A 23,003-nucleotide genomic window follows, 5' to 3' on the forward strand; every position below is an offset into this window, starting at 1 on the left:
CCTTTATTTTAACATCAAATGGAGAGAAAATATATGTGAGAAAAGACAACACACCAAGATGGAATATGAGTGACTGAACACAACTGTGAGAATAGATGTTACAGGATTATGTTGAGTATCCTTTAGACTATAAAGATGCCAGCTACTGTGCAATTCTAATGTGCCAGCTGCTGTCCAAATAGATCACAAAACGAAAGTCCCTATGTCGAGCAAGGCTTAAAATAGAGCAGCTGATGAGTAAGGTAGTATCTCTTATATAAACTTCACATTTCATGCACTAAGACTTTGCGTTGTCATGTATTACCAGGGTTTCTATTCTCCATGAAAAATCTGAAGCAGAACAGAGGTAACAAATTGTTTGACTTTTCAGTCTTTAAAATGCAGTTGTTGTTTTCATGCCACACTCAGAAACTCCCTCCTAGTCTGCTTTGTGATTCATGTGTTTGGCTTAGTAACTCCTGGAAATCAGAACAAGAGAGAAACCTTCCCAAAGTACTTCCTGTCTTTCTACATAAACTAATAACAAGATGGAGTCCTCCCAGCTTTCCAATTTACAGCACACCAGGCACACCTACGGCTGAAATACCAGTAAGACTCAGAAAGTGTTTTGTTCTGGTTTTAAAATAGCATATATCTTCTGTGGCAACAAAAAAGTTGTTTCTCTAACATTATTATGTAGCAATGTAATATTAATAGACTACTTAATTAACATAATCTGTAGATAATGGAGGAATCAAAGATCACAGTGAACGTAAAAGCTGCATTGTTTTTTGCTTTAAAAGACAGTTCCTAGGCTACAACTAATCACTACTCTCTCTGAAAGCACATTACATTAAAACACTGTCAGGAATACAAACACTTGTAATGCTGAGGGGAAGTAACAACCTGTGACATGCTTAACCTCAGAGGCCTTTCTCCAAGTGCCTAATGGAATCTGTGAAATCAACGGTGAGTTCTGACTTAAGAATTAAGACTGTCAGAATAAAGTCCAGTACGTGTACAAGATCAAAGGCTAAGAATAATCACTCTCTCATTGTCACATTACAACCTGTCAATATGGAAATCCTAAAGGAATGGAGTCAAATTCCACCATCTTCTAATAAAACCATGGATTGTTAAGTGCTCTGCTTTTATTGGCTTTCTAAGCACTAAGTGAAAATGGAACCAAGCCCCTAGCCTTTAAGTATTTCACTGCTTCTTTTTAGAATAGGTGTTACAAGTTTTCCTTGAATCTGGAAAATAGCTAAAACCTTTTGTGTAAGTGATATGAGAAAATAAGCAGAGTTGCTGAGTGGATTACCAAACTCTTTAGAAGGCTGTCAATGAGGCACTCCACTTATAATTGTGGCTTTGCATCTGACTTAGTGTGTGGGTGTAACCCTGGCCGACTCATTTAATGCCTAGGTCTGTTTACCCAATCTGTAAAAGGGGGGTTATTATATACACTTAACTAATACAGTCTGTGACTATTAATTAGTTAAAAAAAGAAAAAAAAGAAAAAAAAGGAAGACTTCAAATATTTTAATGACATTTACAATTCCAGCTATCCCATTCTCTTCAACTGGTTTTGCTTATTTATCCTTTAAAACCATCAAGTCAAGGTTCATTTAAGTTTCCTATGATCATCAGGAAGATTTCTTGTTGCTTTTTTTCTCATTGATTCTTATCCTCATTTCAAGTCAAAGCTGTGTATGTACTGCCTTGCTGTCTCTACTCTGTGAGATTTAGCTTACAGATTTGACGAATCTGCTATTCTTGAACAAAACTTTATTCCAAGTACAAATGAAGGTTTACTCTACCACAGTGGAGTGCTGCTACTGTCTGAAATGCAGCAACTAATGCCTAACATTTTTTCCAGTATTCCAAGAGAAAGATTATGTTTCTCATACCACTGTTCAAGCAAAGCTGACACCACTCTTGTAAGGATGCAAGAAGTATGAAGAAAAAAAAAAAAAGCCATAAAAGTTATAGCTTTCCTTAGGAGTATGGAAGAAACAGATTAGTTTTATTCAAAGATGCAGCTGCCAAGGGACCATAAAACAACTGTAACATCCTCTCCCATGAAAAGAAAGTAAAATGCCATCCTGGGTCTTAATGTATTCAATGCATGATGAAATGCTGCCAGAAATTTCAAGAGCGTCTTTGGTTTAATTCTCTATCAACAAAATAGCTGCTGCTAGATTTATTTATTTATTTTTTATTTTGTAAGAATCTTACACAAGCTACCTCCAGATTTTTGCACAATTTGTAAAAGAGAGAAAGGAATATGGTATTGAATTAAAATTACTACAAGAATGATTATTTTATTTATCAACAAAAACGGTAAATAAAACTTTAGTAAATATTTAAATAACAAAAAAAAAAAAGGAAAGAAAAACTAGGAAGAAAAGTTCTTGATGGAAAAGAAAAAAAAATGTTATTTGAAAAGGCTGTATTTCTATAGCCTTTAAGATCTTTAATTTAGAATATTTAATTCACTAAAATGTTTTAAAAATATTTAAAATTTGCTCTCTCTCTTTCACTTCTGACATATTTCCATCCTCTGAAATACTAATTAAATTCTGTATATTTTTAATGAAGTAATAGCTCTGAAAGTGTTTTGATCTCCATTAAGTTTGGATCCAGACAAAGACACAAATTATTCTTCCTGAGCCATCCATAAAGACTGAACAAGTATTGCAGAGAAGTATTCAGAATTTCTTAACACTCTGGCCTTAACCTAATTTTCCTCATTAAATCCTTCTTCCTGTTCCTGTTATGCTGCCAGATATTGAATTGCCAACTCTTGTGAGTTCCTATTGAGTCTCAGAATATTAATTGGTGTTCTTAGAAACCCTGGGGCTGAAATCTATGGATTTTATCAGAACTTTTTTTTTTTCCCCTAAAATAAGTTTCTACCTTCTGAAATGATTGTAAGGATGAAGAATGGTTTTTAAAAGTACAAAAGGAAGCAGACACATGGAAACATCAACATTTATTGCATTATATTTAGTTTTATGATTTTTAATGCTCAAGTGTGGATATATTGTGGTAGGAGAAAGTATACACTCTTCAAATTGTTAAGTGTTTCCACAAACAAAAGCAGAAAAAAATAATATTTGCCTGGCTCGTGTGTTGTAATTTCTCAAGAATTTGAAGAACCATGAAATGAATGAATAAACAATAGCACACTGAGACAAAACTTTTGTTTTACGTATGTTTGAGCCAACCACACATGAACTGTGACAGACTATAATAAATAGAACATCACTGCGACTTTTTTGTTTTTTTTTTTGCATCAGTATGCAAACAGCACCAAGCTTATAAGTGGGTTGAAGCATGTCATGAGCTTTTGTGCAACACGGTGACAAATATGAGTCTTCCTGGGTTTTGTAACATAGAGACAGAACAAGAAGTTCAGATATTCTAGTCTTGTAAACTTTCTATGAGCTATAGATACTCCTACTGCAGGTAAGATTATAACTTGTATGTCACAGTAAATTTCCAAGATTCATATTGAGGAAGAGATTTGACAGAAGGGTAATACAGGGAAGTTAATATTGCATATCAGAAAATCTATAAGCAAAAAGCAGGTGTTTAAAAAGTACAGCAGCTGGATCCACAGTTTGTTGCTAACACACACAGCTTATCTTGGACATATTTTGGAAGACATTAAAAAATAAACATGTAAAATAATATCAACAAACTATATTAAAAACACCCATGCTCCAAAGACTCAGAGATGTGTCTCCCTGTATCTCTAACTGGGGCCACAAACCATGCTTCAGAGAAAAGACAACTAAAACATCAAAGAAATAATTTGGCTGGTTACTACCAAAGCAAAGCAGACTCCTTTCTGAGCATGTAAGTGGATATCTAGAACAAAATTAATGAAAAATTGCAGATTCTAAAGTGAACCACCTGATACACCTTATTATACCTTAGGTAGGCTGTATTTAATGAAGAACATACCCCCTAATCTTGATACAAAGTCATAAATCTAAGTGTAAGAAAGTGGCTACTGTACTATTTAACCATGAATGGAGTACAGAAAAGCAATAGGTTGGAACACAGGCTAGTTGTTCCTATTGATAATCACAATTTTCAGTAAAACCACCACATAACAGATGTTTCTCCTGTTTCTACATCATAAAATGAAGCCAGATATGAGTCCAAATTCTTGATGTGTAAGTATGGTGTAGCCATTCACGCTTACATAGCTAAGGAGGCAGCTACATTTCTGATTAAAGAGTAATTTACTACCTTCTCTAAAACCAGAACAAATTCTGAAGATTAGGTCAGGATTGACTGGATGAGGAAATGCTTCTGCTATTGAAATAGAAGCATCTGTGCACACGACAGAGCTGGTCTTCCTAGCAGGTTCCACAATTTGCAGTATCATCTCATTTTGAAGTGCCTCTTCAAGAATTACCCTTTAAGTAAAAAATACCCTACCTGTGCTCAAGTTTTGACCCCTTCTATCTGCTTTTTGTGTTTATAAACATGTGGTATAAGGGTGATGCAAACTCTTTCCTGGTGATAGTAGTGGAACTTAGATCTCATTAAGCTTCAAATTGTGATTTCTTAGCTCTTCAGTGATATACTCTGCACCCTTAAAATGTTAAAGGTGTAACAGCTCTCTATAAAATGCCTTATTGACTTATAAATTCCCTGCACTATTGGTATAAATCATCATATGCTGAAAACCAGAATCTGATTAACCAGATGCTCTTATTTCCTTCAATATCTCACGAATAGAAACTACAGTATAAAAACAATTCAAAACAATCATTTACTGGGAAATATGACATATGGCCTGCCACGTTGCTTTCCTACAGAAATAACTAAAGATCATTACTTTTGGCATCCTTCCCTACAACAGTGACTGGGCTCATTAAAGCAGTCCATATGTGGCTGAATGAATAAGGAAGATTATTTCTGCAGGTGAGTAGAAACAACAATGGAAATACAAAGACTTGTGAAAAAGAAGTAGTCAAGGAGATTTCTCCACCTCCCTAACTTCTGTGCGCTAAAGCAAATCAAAGCAGAAAAATGGTTGCTGAAACAACATGCGTTTTCTTCTTTTGCTTTCATGGTAAACATTTTCATCTGGCTAATATATTTCGTTTACACTGTCCTGCTGGAGGGCGGTTCACCAAGCAGGGCTATCCTGACGGGGGCAGGAGGTACGCGTTCAGCATGGGGCTCCTGCGTGCCTGTGTTTAGTCCCAATTAAGTAGAAACCAAACCTTAATCCTGTCACGGGGGGCGCGCACATTCCGTGACAGTGGGGTGGCACAACCCTTTCTGCACTGCGATGTGGTAGTAGTGCAGGCCGAGCTTCTCCAGCGATGTTTTCTTTACATGCGTACAGCCGTACGCATTTTTTTTTTACGTGTCTACACACCTTTTCTTGACATGTTTACACCTGTAACGCGGCAGCACAGGACAGGAAGCCTCAGTCACAGTGTGGCACCGGTAACGAGCTGTAGCGATGGTACAACCTCACCGGGACCGTGCTGGCGCTTGAAACCAGCCACGCTGTGGTCATGTTCCTGCAGCACGCCCCTGCGCGTGCCGGCCCTGCTTCACAGACTCTCTGAATTCAGGCTGCCCGGAGGCGCTCGGTATTTCGCCGACCTTGTCCGCCTGCCGCGCACAGCGCAGGACGGCAAAGCAGGGGAGAGGAGGGGAGAAAATGGCGGCGCCGGGGACGAGCGCGAGCCACTCCCGCCGCCCCTCCGGGTCCCCGCGGCCAACGGCACCACCGGCCACGCCGCCTCATCCGGGCCCTCGCACCTCCGCCCCGGGAGGGGCGGAACCAGCGCGCACAGGCGCCTCGCCGATTGGCTGGCGCTCCGGGAGGGCCCGGCAGTTAGCCGATTGGACGGGACCGCCGGGGAGCCGCTCGCCCGTTGGCGGACGGGCGCGTCCGGTGCGGGGCCGGCGGAGGGTGCCATTGGCTGGAAAGTAGGTTAGTGGTGCGCCGCTGGGTGGCGAGCCAGGCGGAAAGTAGGTCACGGACGGGGCCGCTGCGCCGAGCGCCTCGCCTCGCCTCGCCGACCGACGGCGGCACCCCCGGCCCAGGCGGGGCGCGGGGCCGGCGGTGAGCCCGGCGGGCGTGCGGGCGGGCGTGCGGGCGGGCGTGCGGGCGGGCGGCGGCGGCGGCGGCGGGAGGTCCCCCGGCCCAGGAGACGGCGCCCCCCGGAGGGCGAGCGGAGGCCGTCCGGGCAGCCGCCCGCTGCCCCCGCCCCGCCCCGCCCCCTGGCCAGCGGGGTCGGCTGGGCGCGGGGGCTGCGGCCGGGGGGCCGGGGCCAGAGCCGGAGCCGGAGGTGGCGGGGGGGGAGCGAGGCGCGGCCGCTGGCGGTTCCCGGCCCCGGGGGCATCCCCGGTGGGCGGGAGGAACGCGACGGTGGCTTCCCAGGATCAGGATTTTGCGTGCCTTTTTTTTTTTTTTTTTGATCTGGTTTGTTTCTTTGTTTAATTTCCCGGAGAATACATTTGTCTTCTTAATGGCCGAAGTTTCTGTTACTCCAGTGCCTCGGTTGTGACAGCTCTGGAAAGGTTTAGTTCTCAAAAATAACAGCGAGGAAACAAGTGGGTGTGTGTACTTCCTTCTGAAGCAAATAGGCTCGCAGTGATTTTTAAGTGTTTGCATGGTGTTGGAGGTAGAAGGGGTCAGCTGCAGATAACCATCATCTTTTAAAATTATTTTTAATCTCTTTATAAACTTGAGTCTAAGTAGAAATTTTTCCAAAACCTTGGCCTTTGAACGTTCAGAATGAAATGTCATTTTAATTTCTTTTCAGTGGGTTAGATAAAGGACCTGCCCTGGACTGTCCGGTCCCCTTTCATCCAAAGGGCTTCTGATGTGGGAGCAACTGATAACACACAGGCTGTGGCCAGGTTTGTAGGGGGAAAAGGAAGGCTGTTTGTTTGTGTAACTGTTAGTACTAACTGAATGTCTCAGTACGTGGTCTGACAGAAGGATCAAGTTAAACTCTGCCCCCAAAAGAATGCACATTTCGTGTGCTCTAGGAATAATCAGATGTAAACAGTTATTGGAGCCGTTAGCAACTGTAGGCCTCCGTCCAAATATTTTAAACCGTATTTACGTATTGAGGGGAAAACCTTTACTACTTCTAGGCTTTGTGGGTTTGTACTTCTCATGACCATTCATGATTTTATATCTACGTGTGAAAACAGACTGTAAAATAGCAACAAAATACTGTGGTTAGAGATTAACACACTGTTTCATCCCGTGTTCTCTTCTTATGCTGTGTATTTCCATTGCCATTTCCATCTGAAGACTGCCTAGGTGAGACAGAAGTACCATTGGAAACTGGGGATAACTGCTTTGGTTTGAGCTTCCCTACAAGGCCCCTCAGGATGGCGCAGGAGTGTCTGTAAACTACCTTAGCTGTAGCTGAGATTCTGCAAAGCCAGAGATGAAAATAGTCCCTCTGCCAAGTCACTGCCACCATCAACTTCCAGGAAACCTGCTGTGCTTGGGGGCCATTGCTAAGGGTATATGTATCAGGAAGGTGGTGTTCATAGGGGGCCCTTACTGGAGATGTTATTTTTTCTTCCAAATACCTGCTCTCAAAGATTCTTTGGGGAAACCGGCAATAGGAACAAATGAACATTCATCGGATTTCGTTGGCAGCGCTTAGTTACACACAGTTCCTTAACACTAACCAAGACTATGATGACAAAGCTGGGACCTAGTGTGATAGCTGCCACCTGTGTGCTGCAGATGAATAAGAACGTTTTTAAAAAGCAAATTGCTATCAAGCCACACTGGAAATACATAGAAACATGTAGGTTTTCTATGTACTGATGAACGCAAAAGCATTGTATTAATGCTCAACTTCAATCTTTTGTTTTCAACACAGAGCACTAATTTAGTGCACTGTCTGTGCACTAATGCTTTGACAGGAGGTACAGGAAAACCTGAAAGGTTACGTAGTTGTTAGGTCAAGCAAGGTGAATTTAATTTGATGGATCCCATAGTGCCTTTTTTTTCTCCTAGATTCTGTAAAGTGTACACTTTTCACTTTTATCATCAGTTTGCCCATAGACAAAACTGATGTTTGCACTTCAACAAACTATTCGGAAAGAGGACAGAAAATGCAGTAAAAAGCAGCTAGCTATATCTCCAAGTATTAGAAAGTTTAAAGTTCTCTGAAAAGTTAATTTTCTTCAACAGAAAATGTGTAAAAGCATATGTAAATGATTGCAAAGAGAGGCCCAAAATAAATACATATTTTTAAGCTTGCGTAGCTTCCTTGTTCTCAGTAAGTCTATAGAATGCAAAGAATACTCAAGAGTTCTCTTTTTAATATCTCAAATGTGGTTTGAAACTCACTTTGACTGTTGTCATACTTAGAAAGCTTGGGACCAAAATAATTGGTTTAGATAAATGTAATAAGTGAGATGACGATGAGTGAACTCAGCAGTGACTTTTTCAGTTAGTTATTGAAAACTCTGATCATACTGTAGATGTTAGGGTCTGTGTTCTAGAGGTGCTTGAAGAAGTAAAGAAGGTATTTCGTGGCTCTTTCAAAAGAGGTGTACGTTACCTGTGGTGTATGTTTAAGTAAATTTCATATTGAATGAGGTGGATGTCAAGGCAAGATAGCTCGCTAGCATGAGTGCACGGTTGCCCTGGTTTTTTACCTCAATTCATTGGAAAACTGCAGTAAGGCTACTTATCCAAGGCCCAGACTTCATCTCCTTGGAAACCTGATCTTTCACCAGATGTTGAGAAATGTAATTTCTTTTCTAATCTGTACTGCAGAAGAATGCAGATCAAAACAGCATTTTCTTGCTTTGATAGTCTGGAATATTTATTAACTAAAAAAATAGTCTGACATCTTGGTCTTTGTCCCAAAGAAGATCAATGGTTTCTGTTGCATTCAGTATTGTTTCTAACTTACTTTAGTTGTTACTATAATTCCTGTAATGTTTGTGTAATTTAATTCAAGAACTGGCTGATAATATTGTCTATGTGTGCGCAGTCCATATTCCCTACCCGTTCTGTGCCTGCAAGGATTCACATTTCTTCTTTATGTTCAGATTATCTTTTCTCCCTTGCAGCTGCAAAAAGATATTTCTTAGCCAAGGCGTGCAGAATTTGTAACCTTTTCAGCCTCCTGCCATTTGAGAAGCAGTTATTCAATGCCTCTGATGTCAGACACACTTCTCGGCCGGCTGCTGGTGTCAGAACAACTTGTGACCCTGAGCTGAAGCCATGCTGTGGTTTTGTAGGTTGGTCTTCTGCAGGAATGGTGCCAGTGGGCTACTTACAGAGCAAGAAATATCACTGGCAGGATTTGGAGTGGTGAAATAACATGCCACATTTCATGTGGTGCGAGATGCCGATATTCTGTACGAACTGAAAAAGCAGCCCATTCATATAAATGGAAGCAGTCAAGGAAGACGACTGTAGTTTTCATGTTTGTTTTGACAGTATTTTGTTACAAATGTTAGTAGGCTGTTATTTTCCACAGATCCAAGGCGATTTAGTGGCACCTTGTATAAAGGAATGAACAAACGTATTGCTAAATTCTTAACGGTCCTGACTTGGGGTGTCTGATGGAAATATATCTCCCAGTGAGCAGTTGCTGTAACATTAGGGAGGATATGCTTGGTGGTTCCTTAGCTGTGTGTATTGCCATCATGTCTCTCAAATCACTTTAATAGGAAGGCATTTTATAGTAAGTCATATATGCTTATGCAGTTGCAGCTGTTTGGCCTAATTTTTGTGCCAGCTGAAAATATGTTCATGGAATCCATGTATTTTTAAGACTGCATGTGGTCCCAGTTCAAGAGTACCCAGAAAACTCTGCAGATAATTTTACCCATTTAGGGTTGACATAGGTTTTGGGGGAGAATGAAATAAAGCTATCAGAGAACTCGGAAATAAGTATTATTCTTGATCTAAAGCATTCTTTGGCTTAGAAACTTCCATCTAGGTGGCTTTGCCTTTTCAAGTTTGTCTAACTTAAGATCAAGTTTGTCTAACAAGATCAGAGGGAATTTGGTAGAAATTGCTAAATAATGCTGTACTGCAGAACATTAAAAGATGAAGTGAAGAGGAAAAGTTACATCATAGGAAAAGAAAAGGGAGAAAATAAACATAACATACTTTGATTTTAATGACTTTTGAAGATTTTTTTTTTCTGTCTTCAGAACTGATTATTTTGTTGTTTCCTTGAACTAGTTTGTTCTTGGATTGCTATGAATGGATTTTTCTTATATATAGTCTTCTGATGGAGCCTTAGGAAATTCAGGACTTCTCTTCCAATCTGAAGCAAAAAATATGTATTAAAAAGTATTAAAATATGTATTAAAAATGTTTATTCTTCAGGTTGCATCTGTGCAATGTGGTTGTCTTGAGAGTGAAGCAGAATGGCTTTGGCTCAAGTTCTACGTTTATTTTTGTCCTTTATTCAAGCACCTCTGAGAACTGTTTTAAATCCTCCTGAGATCTAGGCTTTATGTTGCAGTTTGGCTATTGGTATATATTAGTTTTCGTATAACCTTTTAAAGTCCTATTAAGCTTGCTCATAGGCTTGAATGGTTTAACTGTCTTCCAGGAGTAAAATCAGGGGGTCCAAAGTATATTGCAAAAAATAAAAAGCCAACAGATGCTAGTCTTTGAGGTTTATGTTAGAATGTTTTCTGATCTTGACTTGCCATTGTTGTTTTTTTCACATTGCTGTTTTAGAATCGTCGACTGAGAAACAGGAAGCCTTTCTATTCTTCTGTTGCCTTTCCTAATGTGTCTTGTTGCCAAGCCATTTCATGTAGTCCTTGCATTTGGGTTTATGAATTCGCTTGTTATAGATGAAATGAATTCAGTGAGTTTTGTTTTGTTTTAAAGTCAATATCAACACTGTACTCTCAACATATTTAAGAACATCTTTGAGTTGTACTTATAGTTCTTCAGTTAAGAAAATTACTTAAGTTTGACCTTAGAAGGCTCTGCTATCTACAGTATTTTTTTTTTCCTTAATACTCTTTTAAAGCCTTGGAGCAGTAGGGAACCTGCTGACCTAGAGTAATGTATGTTATACTGTAGTTTTAATCTACACCCAGGTTCTTATGACTTTGTAAGTTTTGAACAGTCTCCATCACCTTAAATTTTAAAAACTAAGTTCTGTGATGTTAGATGCTGTCAAAAATTTGCAATTGCAGAACTCTTATTTCAATTAATAGTTTTTGAACAGTATGTAATTTCTAGTGATACGCAAAATTAGGAAATTTTAAATGAGTTGTATTACAACACTTCATTCTCACAGTACCATTTTTAGTGAAAAATCACATATGAGGAGACGTGTGTGTGTGTAGGAGTAGCACATTAGATTGGAAGACTTTTATTACAAATAGTGTTGTTTCTCCTAATTTTAAAATTTCTTCTGTTTCTATTACTTGAAAACATTATTTTGAAGCAATGACCAAACTAGCCACTGAATATTGCAGTTTGTTTATAGAAACTTGTCAAGTGAGTTCAGTGATTTTCTAGAGGTACTTCTCCCATAAAACCATTTGACGTGCTGGAACTGCTCTTCTAATAGCCATTTAAAGAATAATCTGTTCAGAAGGCACTGTTGTATAATGCTTGCCTGGTAGTTTGGGTGCAAATTCTGAAAGTTATTGTATATTAGAAATATAAGGCCAGCAACAGAATATTCCTGTTTGTAACAGGAGGAGAGAAGTAGGAGAGATGAATTCAGGCTGGTCTGAGTTTATGCTGGAAATTTCAATTTCATCTGGAGTGGAAATCCTGGGGCTTGTGTACATTTATTTATTTATTTTTCCCATCTGGGATGTGCAGCTTGGTCAGCTTGTCTGGCCATCGAACAGTCTGAAGAAAGATGAGTATTTCACTATTACAACATCTAAAAATCTACTTCAGTCTGATATAGATATCCTCACTATTAATAAAGGGTTCTTAATTACTTACTTCATTCAATAAATAATGCCAAATTAATTCCCATCCTAATTTATCTGACTTTACTCCGAGACGCTTCTATGGCAAATGCCTGCTTTACTTCCCTACTTGAAGTAGCTCTTTATTTATTTTGCTCTAACACTTTTGACTTCATCCAGCATCACAAGGTGAGAAAAAAGTAGAGGAGACCTTTACAATAGTTGGCTGTTGCAATCTACCAGCGCTTGGCCTGCTCTGATTTACATGGGTAAAGTCACGTTGCTCAGGCGGAAGTCTTGATTTAGTTGACATGCTCAACATGTAAAACAGCTTCATCAGCTTCTTCTGATTAATTGTACTGCAAGTTAGAATCTTTTAGGAAGTTATTTCTGGACATAAAATCCATCAAAAGCAATCTGGGGCATGTAAGAGATTCCAAATGATGAATGAAGTAGGAACTGATGTTCAGCATTCCTGTTCCTGGTAGAGGTTATCACCTTACCAGCTCAGAGCAGAATTTAGCAGCTGTATGTGGCTGTAGCCAGAATGCAAGCTTTCCATCTGCGTCCCTTATATATATATGTTCCCCCCCGGAATTCAAGTCTACCAAAGGACTTCTGGGAATCTTTGAAGGACCAGTGTGGGAATTGTCGCTATTCAGGGCGGTATCACTAGGGCTGTGCTCAAGTACTAGGATGGGACAAAAAGTGAAAACCCATAGCCAGAAACATCTCTGCTTTAGGTGCCCAGCAAGCATACTGAGTGGGGGAATGTGATTTGGCTCAAAGATATCTCAAATCAGTCTTGGGGTGAGGAGTTTACTCAGTTCACTGATACCATACACCTAGTGACTTCAGAAACATTTGTGGTTTTGTAGGTCAAGAAACAGCACAGCTCACAAAATAAGTAGACCTGGAGGAGATGTGGTCGAGGCAGCGAGTGTGCAGAGTGCTGTTTTAAGTATGTTACAGTGCGATGTGGTTGTGGAAGAAGGGGATCTCCAGCAGAATATTATTGCATTAAGCTCTGTTGGTTAATTTATTCCATGAAGTGGAATACATTAAAAAAAATAAAATCTGGTTCTGATACTGATAGCTAGGAGCCAGTAAAAAATAAACAACTTCGTACTTTTATCTCTGGAGCTAGACAGTGGAGCTTTCCACTATTTATTCAGCCATTTTTTTAAATTATTTTTGTAGTGAAAAATAATAACTCAGCTAGACCTCTGACTGTCTTCGCTTTCCCCTTACTGGTTCTTGTGCTTCAGGGTTTCTAGATGCAAATACAGAAGTGTTTCAGATACGCATATCTCCCAGGAGCTCATTTACTATGATTGCTTGACTGTAACAGTGCTGAGTACTCATATGTTGTCAAACTGATAATTTATTTAAAAATGGCAGAGACCCAGCCATGTCTCCAGTTAGGCTTGCCAGGAAACCTGGAGGAAATGAAATATAGGAAGAAGACTAAAAAGAAGATGATCTTCTTTTCCACCAGTATGATAGGTGGTTTGGACTTCAGTAAGCTAATTGCATACATCTCTGCTCCTTTTGGGGATGGGGAGCTGTCTGCATTTACAAAAAAAACATTGGGTTGCTGTTTAGGAATGATTCTCTGTCTTGGCAAAGATCTCATTGTGCTGTAAGTTTGTGTGCATGCTCTGTTTCCTGAAAGCAACGCTCTCTAAAACCTACCCGGGCTTCCATTTAGAGAGAGATTGTCCATGATGTAATTATGAAATAGCCCTTTAGGAGAACTGTCATTTTGTTCAATGACATGAAAATCTGTTTTCTGTAGGGTTCTGATGTATGCTTTTTTTTTTTTAAAAAAAAAAAAAAAAAAAGCTATTTTTTTGTACTTAATGGAAAATAAGAAAAACTTTAAGTCAGTAGGCTGTGGGAGAATCTGTACCTGCTACTTAAAATTAATTAATGACTATTTATTTTTGCAGTATATATGAACACCAGTAAGGACCAAATAGTTGACTATACCAGAAAGAAGCAGGACCAAAACAATCCTCTGTTCAATAAGAAAGCAAGGGAAAAGTGCCCATTGGTGTCTCATTTTCTGTTATTTGTGAGTGTAAACCATTTTTCTGGTGACTTTTCTTTGGTATCTTCCGAAAGCCTGGTAACTGGTCTCTTAACTGGTCTCTGATTTTTATTTAAACATACGCGTATATATGGAAGGTGCCTGTGTATGGTTTCTTCTTGCTCTTTTCTCTCAGCTCTGTAAATGCTGAAGTGCTTTGTTTGCTTTTTTTAATGTATGTTTTGTGGTGACGTTTTGTAATAATGATGTGTTGGCAGAAAATAACACTGGTGCAAGTTCTCATGGGTGTCTGTAGGAGCTGCTGGCAAATGGGTTTTGGAGAAGTGCAGGAAGCAGAAGAGGGAGCTTTCCTGGTCCTTCAACACCTGAAAGAACCTTGATGGACTAAGAGGTTTCTACTTAACTGCATTTATCCCTAATGTTTCTTCTTTAACTTTGGTTTTCATTTCAATTGGTTATTGTAGCAAAGTACCATAGTTTTCCACCTTCAAATACAACAGAGCATATCTTCTTTAACTCCTCCCAGTGATGTAATTTGGATGAGTCTTTTTTTTCTTTGGCAATAACATGAAAGTTTCTATTAAATCATTCCGTATTTTCCACACGTCTTTCCAATAATGTACTCATCGGAATAATTTCCACATCTGATCTAATCATTGTCTTCCACCCTTAAAAGGTGTGGTCAATTTCTGCTGGCTTCCTGTGTTTTCTGCTTCATTTCAGTTTATCTTTATAGTTTCCACATTCCTGCTTTTTAGTTTATAAACATCAGCTATCTCAGTAGGATTATTTTGATGTTTTTATGTGTCATTCTAATGCAGAACAATATTTAAACCAAATGTACCTCAATATTAAATAGCGTTTATACGAGCTCATTCATGACTGTGCTACGATGTAATAGAGACTGATTTGCTTTAACACAAGTGTTGATTTAAAAAAAAAAAAAGTCTTCTATAAAAAGAGTAAACTTACGCAAAGCAGCAGTTCACAAACAAAACGAATACCACTTTTCAGACTCTTTAATACTTCTATTATATTGGAGGCCTTCTGGGCTTATTCTTGTTTGAATGTCCCTATAGAAATTAACCCATGTGTTCTCTTGTTGGTTTACCATAGTAAGTTACATAGCCCTGTACTGCTGAGCTCATTGTCTCTCTCTCTCCTTTGTAGAATGCTGGTTTGATTCCCCGAATCTCCACGCTGTGATGTATGCAAAGTTCTAGATTTTGCTGTTGTTGGCAGGGATAGTTTGACTCTATTTTGCATCTCTGAAGAGTTCAGTGTGAGGTTGGGTAAGTGACAGTGCTACATGGGAGAACACAGCTGAAAGATGAAGGGGATTAACACCTCTTGCAATCACACTGTCAATAACAGAGGTGTAAACATTTAGATTTGCAACTTCTCATCTAATAAAAAATATGCAAGTTGTCACATGAATCCCACAAAGAGAGGTTTGTACTGTTAAAAGTCCATGTATTAAATAAACTAGTTAACTGATTCATGTGATTACTCTCTGATCTAAGCAGGGATTAGTCAGTAGTGTGGTTTCTGGCAATTTCCACCTGTGTTTGTCCTTGATGTTACTCTATTCAGGATCCTTATTAATCACATAATGGTGGAAGGTACTTTTGGGAGAGCCGAGTGGAGCAGGTTGGTCTGTTTAATTATCACTCCAATAGCCTGTGTTGCTTGATAAGATCTTACTTAAGAAATACGTGTGCCATTTCTAACTAGTTGTCAAACGGTCATGTGTCTATATATTAAACTAAAGAGATGACAACAGTCTCGGAAAGCTTATTTTGTTTGAAGTGACTGGGAGGATTCTATTGACTGGCTGTTCCCAGTGCCATGTTACAGAGAGCTGGACAAATACATTTTTGAGTTAGTAAAGAAGGATATCAAGCTGGACTAAGGTAGCTTAATCTCTTTATTAATTAATCCTGATATTAAATTTGTCCTAACTTTAAAACTTTCCTGTACTTCAGAAAGTTTATAGAAAACTGAAAAGGATTCAAGAGAGAAACTGTGTTTTGCAAATACAACCTTACAGTGGGAGATCAAAGAAACATGACAGTTTAGTTATGGGAAGAAAAAGCAATTAATTGAATTCATCCTTTAGCTGATGACGTGACAGAGGTACCGGGCAGCAGAAAGTGAAATGAGGCTCAGTAGCTGATGGCTAACCTACTCAAATACAGACTAGAAAGGCTGACAGTTTTGAACAAGAGGAACTAAGCTTTGAAACAGAAAAGATGGGAGGAGGGTAATAGATTCTTGCAACCTATCAGTTGATCTGCAATATCTTTCTAAAATAAACTTTGGCCTGAATTACAGCTTATCAGTTTGTTGTATAAAGCAGCAAATGAGGTTGTTTGCTGCCTATAGCAGGGGAGATCAGAATACATGATCATAAAGGGGAATAAACCTAACCAAATCTTGTATCAGTATTAGGATAAAAATTTTATGCTTTTCTCTGAGTTGCTTTGTTCTTGAGCAGAAGGAAGCTGAGGGGGACACAGCTTTAACCAGACTGTGAATGAAGGGAGGGCTAGGAAGACTTGCAGCAGAGAAGGGGAACATCTGCAACGACTCTTGTAACCGTTCTACAAAACAACTTAAAAGTTAGAAGGCTAAAAATATTACTGGGATATTCATACTGGTATTCGGAAAAGCATGGGTAAAGTGGAGCATCTTAGAGGTTTTTGTTCAGCAGTACTAGAAAACAAGGCAAACCTTTCTTTGACAGAACCCTTTGAAGATACCTGAATGGGCTTTAGCAGATATCCTTAAAAACACTTCAGTGGAGCACCAGATTAGCTACTGAGGAAAAATACGTGCAAAAAAGTATGTATTTCTCTAGTAAGTGTAGGCAAGCTAATGCACAAAACTCTAGATCAAGTGCTGAAATGAACATTGCAGGAAAATAGGACCCTGAAAAAAGAAATACTTGTTTATAGTGATTAATATATGATCCCCTGAAAGATGGGATTCTTTTCTATTCTAAGCCTTTTTGTCTCCCCCCTCCCTCCCCACCCCTTGTGTTATCAGTAACAGTTTCCCTATCTTGCTGGCTCCTTTGGCCTCTTTAAAAGAGAATTGTGAGCTGTAGTCAATGATTTTAAATTTCATTTAATACTGTAGGCTAGACTTCCATAGAGTGGAGAGCTGTGTAGTAACTCAAGTGCTTAGGCTGGTGAAGAATGGGACAGCTGTCCTGCATGTTTGGTTTGGGTAGTTTGTGCCTAATGCCTTTTATGTGGTATTTTACATACTATTCCTTTTAGGCACTGTATCCAAATTTAGTTGTCTGAACTGGGTTTTAAATTCCACTTATGAAAGCAAACACCCAACGTATAAATCTTGTTTCCTATATTAGAGTATTATTTCTGATAAAGTAAGCTTTTACCTTTGCCTTGCTAAATTCTGTTTACCAAGTGCTGAATTTAAATCTTCCACCTGGCGTTAAGTGATGTTCTGCTGCTGACTGCAGGTTAGCTGATGTAAACCTGAGATTACCTCAAACAGTTTTTGGGGAATGTTGTGAGAATAATTTACATTTTCGCTGTGGATATTTATGAAAGCATGTTACGTCATCCTTGAAAGTAGAAGTTTTCCTTGAATACTTAGAAATTTGAGATAACAGTAATAATATATCTTCACTAGTAACGAGAAGAAGGTAAGAGTTGCATGCTGTAACCCAGACTTGATTACTGTAAAGTCCTACCTCAAGCAGTGCCTGCGAGTGGCCCAGCAAAGAGGAGGATTAGGACAAGTGTAGGCCCCCAGTTACCTTCAGACTTCCTGAGCCAGGCTTGGGATCCCTCAGCACTGTGCCTGTCTGTGAGCTGGTCTCACCTCTCTTTGGCAGCCAGGTGAACATTTAGCCTTCAGGTTATTTGCCTGGGAGTTTCCATAGTCTTCCACCTCATGTGTGAAGGGCTGTGTTGTTTTTAACCTTTCAACCAAGCTGTGTTTGTCCCTCTGACTTGATCATTTTGTAGACGTTGGTCTTGCCTATTTTCTAAGCTGAAGAGTACTAGCTTAATTGATTGATTGTTCCTTATATAGAAATCATTGCCTATCTTGTTCTACTGAGTGAAGCTGGAAAGTTTTCCATTTTCTAATAAATTGGATTTGTTGGATGGTATCCAAGTTGTCCTCTGTACTGTTTAGGAATTGTAAATAATTATGAGCATTTGTAAGTGGTAACCAATCTGTACCATTATTAATATTTGGTACAGATCTGCTTGTGGAATAGGATCATCTAACCCAACTTAAACTTTCTGTGGAGGAATGTGAACTGTCTGGTGATCCTTTCAAGGTCCTGTGGGATTGGGCTGTGGAGTGTTATTCTGGAATACAACAATGGACTGGAAAAGCTTCTGCTTGCAACTGTCAGTTGGATGTCTGCTTTCTCTGTCTTGTATCTCCTCTTCATCTGGGAGGAAGGAGCTGCTGCTCCCTGCATTGGATGGATAGGTGTTTGACCCAAGCAACAGCAAGCAAAACACAAGCAAACAAACCAACAATCTTCAGTTTTTACTAAGAGTGCTTTTGTATTTTGTTTTGTTTTCTGAATGAGTTTTCTTTCTCTTCTACCCATGCTTGTTGTTGGCAGGATTTTTGATTTTTTTGATTTTATTTTTTTTAATGTGCATGACATACTGTTCTTCCCCACTTGCCTTATTTTTATTTTTTTTTTTTTTAAACAGTCAAGATGTCTGTATAGTTTAAGGGCCCTATTAAGTGAATTCTGATTTCCTGGTGTTCTGATTGTTACTCTGTCTTTATTTAGGGCTGTCTTGGTTTGGTGGTGAGAGACTTTGTTCTAAATATAACAGCAATTTTAACATGCTTTTTCAGTTCTGCATGTAATATAAAAGGACACATTCAAACTTGACTATTTATTTCAAATAGAAACTATAGTCTTACAATCCTGCCTGGAAAATTTCAAGTCTTAGATGTATCTCTGGCAAGTGAATGTCACTGCTTTGGAAACTTGCTTCTTCTCAACATCAGCATTAATGTATAGACACAAAAAAAGGAACGTGGTTCATCAGCATTTTCTGTCAAGGGCTTTCCTATTGCTTTATGCCTTTCACAGAAAAATAAAATTCATGCTCACACTGAAGCAGTGAACGGAGTGGATAGGAAGCCTCCTCTAGCAAGCCTATATATTCATAAGTTGTCATTCACAATAGAACAAGCTCCTGAAGTAGAGAAAATGTTACAGTGCAGGTGTGGATTAGTAGAAGAGATCAGCACACCTTGCCTTACTTAAACCATGTGGGGATTTGCATGTGAAAACAAATCCTGCTGTGAGTAAGCTGCAAGAGCAGTTGAAGGATGTAACAGGGATATTTTAATTCACTGCTGTTGAAAGGGACTGTTCTGCTCCTTCCTGTCTCCTGGCATGCCTCACCCCCTTCTTTGTGGTACTTCTGGGTATCATCTGACCTTTCCGTAGGATGGTCCAGCTTGCTAACCTCACAGAAGACTGCTTTCTGTCAAGTTGTTACTCAGCCAGATGAGCAGATTGATTGGACACATTATGCAGACAGGCTCTGGGGACTGTGCAGTCTGTGCTAGAGCACTGGAGGGAAATCTGGGGGAAGGGAGACAGGAAAGAGAACAAAAAGGGAGCAAAGCCACTCCTGTGGCAGTAAGATGTTACAGCAACTATTCTGTAAAGCTGCTGTGAAGTTTTTGGTATGTGATGCTTATCCTGAGCTAAACAAATACAACTTTCCAAAGCCATGCAGGTTTGGATGAGGTACGTACCATTCTGGACATCATTGTGTAAGACAAGAAATATTCTGCTTGGTTTTTCCCTAAATCATCACTTGTTTTGCTCCTCTGAGTCTTTCATTGAATACTGTGATTTATGAAGCCTGAGAAGCCAGACTTTTCTGGGTGTTGGCTTTAGTGAAATGCGCATTGTGGGGTACCTGGGGCTCACTATGGAGATGCGTCCCATTGCACAGAAGTTCCAGTTTATCCCAGTAAGAGAGAAGGGAATGTAAAAAGCTGGTGTAGAGAGGTAGAAGAAGCCAAGAGTGTATCACCTATTGCATTCAGTATTTGACATGATGACACATCTAACTTTATTTTTTATGTCCTGTTAAAGGACTTCTCTTAATAGTCATTTTGGTTTCATAGTCAGTTGAATCCTGTGGAAGTATAGGGCCTAAAGGAGGAGTCCTGAAGTTGTGCTTGCACTATCCTGTGGCAGTACTACTGTTGGCTGGGCAACTGGTTGGCTTGTCTTCAGGCACAGCAATTCTCCTTGTAATGCTCTGCATCAGTATCAGTGCAGACCCTAGGGAAGTGCTGGGAACTTGCCCCACTTCTCAGTGTTCACTGGTGTTGCACTTTGCCACTACTTTTTGTGAATCTCTCTGAAGAGCAGAATATCAGATAATGCCTCAGTATGAGCTGTCATAACTTTGAAGTGCTGCCTTTCTAAGCGTTAGAGACAGATCACTCATTCCGAAAATCCCATTTCTTAAATGGGAGAGGCTGTTTTTGAAACATTGAATAAGTCTGAAAATGGTCTGTGTATCTTTTCTTGATGCTTGTGTGTTACATTCAGGTGCTGAATTGTTGCAGTGTCTCAGTTTTTACTATCTGGGTATGGATTTTAGTGGTAAATTGCATGAGTACAGGAAATAAAATTGTTAAACACTAATATAAATGATAAGCTCCACATAAAGGGAATCAAGATACATGGACAAGTAGCAAGTAGCTGGGGCTACTTGCATGAGTGTGTGTGTGCATGGGGAGGGTTGTTTTCTTAAAACTTGGAGTTTGTAAATAATTATAAGTTGTAAATTTCTCTATTTCCACACACAAACCTTGTTAACTTAATGCTTGGTAAGCTGTCTTGTATGTTCTCCTGCAGATTTTTTTTTTTTTTTCCTTTGGAGACTACCTACTCATATACTTAACAAAAAAAGCTGTGATGTCTTTCTGCCCAAAAAATAGTGGGAGAATAAAAATGAAGCTGAGCCTTTAATATAGTACTGAAGTAGTCAGAAGGAAGAACTACTGGTATTCATATGGGTCTGGTGCATATGTGTTTGACGGCTCATTTTGCCTAAAGTTAAGTTAAAAAGAACTTTTGATAAACCAGTGGGGGAAAAATAAACCTCACAGAGATACGCATGCTGGAGGAAACAGTTGGGTGGGGAATACCCTTAGCTTGGTTCCAGGCAGGCAGAAAATATTTTGCTTTTCCCAAGGCATTCTTTGGGAGCAAAGGTAAACTGACAGCCTGTCAACTTTTCTTTGTCAGGCTGGCAGAGTGCTGATAGCAGGGACTGCTTCTTCCAGCCAGAGATGGAATTTAACAGGACCAGAGGGACTGTGAAAACCTGGAAATGAAAGTGTAAGGTATAAATATAACCCATGCCTACACTCCTTTTAGTGATATTTTTGCCCTTTTGTTTCTGTACTCTGTTCTCTGAAGATACAAACTCTGTTTTCGACCTGTTTTCTATTAGTTACGATTTGCTTGGCAATAGGTCTCTGAATGAAAGGTCTCATGCATGCCAAATGTGTTTGGGTTTGTTGTAGTAATAATGTGACTGGAAAACAGAATCAACTGTATGCAGTATGTCTGACGGTGTTTGGAACAGGTAATCTGAAAAAAAGGAAGATCCAGGAAACTAGGTTTGTCACCTTACTTAACGTACCTGAGGGACTAGAAGCAGTGTGAAGCTCAGCCTGTTAAACTGACAAATAGCTAACATCCCTGAATGCAAAAACGTAGAGTCAGGTGAGGAGATATTACATAGGTAGTATTAGACGCAACAGAGCTTGAATGTATTGTCAAGTTTTTTTGCCTACAGTTCTTCACTATGAGGAGGGGACAAGAAAATAAAAACCTGATGAAAGCACACAGACAGATTCTGAGATTGCAAGCTGGGGTAGCTAACAGTACTAAAATAGTGCTTTGCCAGTGGAAAAAAAGAGTAGTGGATTGAGCAGAAGTTTGTTCTCACTTGAGTCTTTAAATCAAGGCATCCTATTGCAAGGTATATTAAAGCACACACCAAAGCTTGAGGAAGAAATCCTAGAATGGGTTTTGTGGTGTGCTGTACCACAGATCAGACTGGGTGTCAGTATTAGGTGTTTGATATACATACAGTTTCTGCCCTTTAAGTAAATGAGAAAGTGTTTTTAGAATACTGATGCTTCATATGGAGACACTTTAGAAAACACATTTCATAGAACTTTGTGTGAGGCTTTTGTTTTATTGCCATTCAAAGACAACTTTGATGATGATGAACTGCAGGCAGAATACTTGCCAAAATGTGAGGATACAGGAGCTTCACTGAGCCACAGCAAGGAAATCTTGAGCTCACCCAGAGCATATCATGGTCATCAAAATAGTTAAAATGAGCAATCAGGCTTTGTGACATTATTAAACTCTAAATTAGACTTGTATTTAACTATGTGAAACTTAGCTTATTCAGTTTGGATAACTGGAGGGTGCAGATATCCTTAAAACTTGCACCTGAAGCATCTCTGCAATAGGCCGGTTCTCATCTGTAGGAGTAAGGTGAAATCTGGAAACAGAAGGCTGCATCTTATGGAGTGCAAGTGCAAAGTAGGCATTGGCAGTTGTGCATTAACAATGCGCTGATTTTTAAGTTGTGGGAACATAAGGAGTGAGTTAAGTAGCTTACCTACTTTTCTTATATGCTTCTCCTGCTCTGGAAATGTCAGTCCTGGTTGTGTGCAGTCCTCCTAAGGAAGATATTTTTTTAATTTCTTCTTTGAAGTTGACTGCACACTGCAGCACAAGATAAGACATTTTGTTGACAGTTCAGAAGCAATGTGTACAATTTGGTAGACTTCACAGAGCCACTGCCTCCTCAGCTGAGATTGTTTGGTGCGTTTAGTTCCCCTCCCCCCCCCCCCCCCCCAAGGATTCCAATCAAAACACACTGGAAGTACATTAACTACTACAGAGGTCACCAACAGCTTTGATGAGGTTGTTACTTAAACCATGTTTATTCTGGATAATTGA

The 23,003-nt window shown here is 39.5% G+C and overlaps 1 protein-coding gene across 6 annotated transcripts in view; it reads left to right on the top strand.

Moving 5' to 3' along the window:
• The first annotated feature begins 5,982 nt into the window (after positions 1 to 5,982).
• ARNTL (aryl hydrocarbon receptor nuclear translocator like) overlaps positions 5,983 to 23,003 on the top strand; it is a 47,476-nt gene continuing 30,455 nt past the window's right edge. For 3 of the 6 annotated variants that reach the window (XM_032187677.1, XM_032187683.1, XM_032187679.1), the window contains exons 1-3: positions 5,983 to 6,085; positions 6,789 to 6,885; positions 21,264 to 21,361. The gene's annotated coding sequence lies outside the window, so the exon portion shown is untranslated. The remainder of the gene's footprint in view (positions 6,086 to 6,788; positions 6,886 to 21,263; positions 21,362 to 23,003) is intronic. The other 3 variants (XM_032187680.1, XM_032187681.1, XM_032187682.1) reach the window with 3 other exon arrangements.

Source organism: Aythya fuligula, chromosome 5 (genome assembly GCF_009819795.1).
Source record: "Aythya fuligula isolate bAytFul2 chromosome 5, bAytFul2.pri, whole genome shotgun sequence".
Classification (NCBI taxonomy): Eukaryota; Metazoa; Chordata; class Aves; order Anseriformes; family Anatidae; genus Aythya; species Aythya fuligula.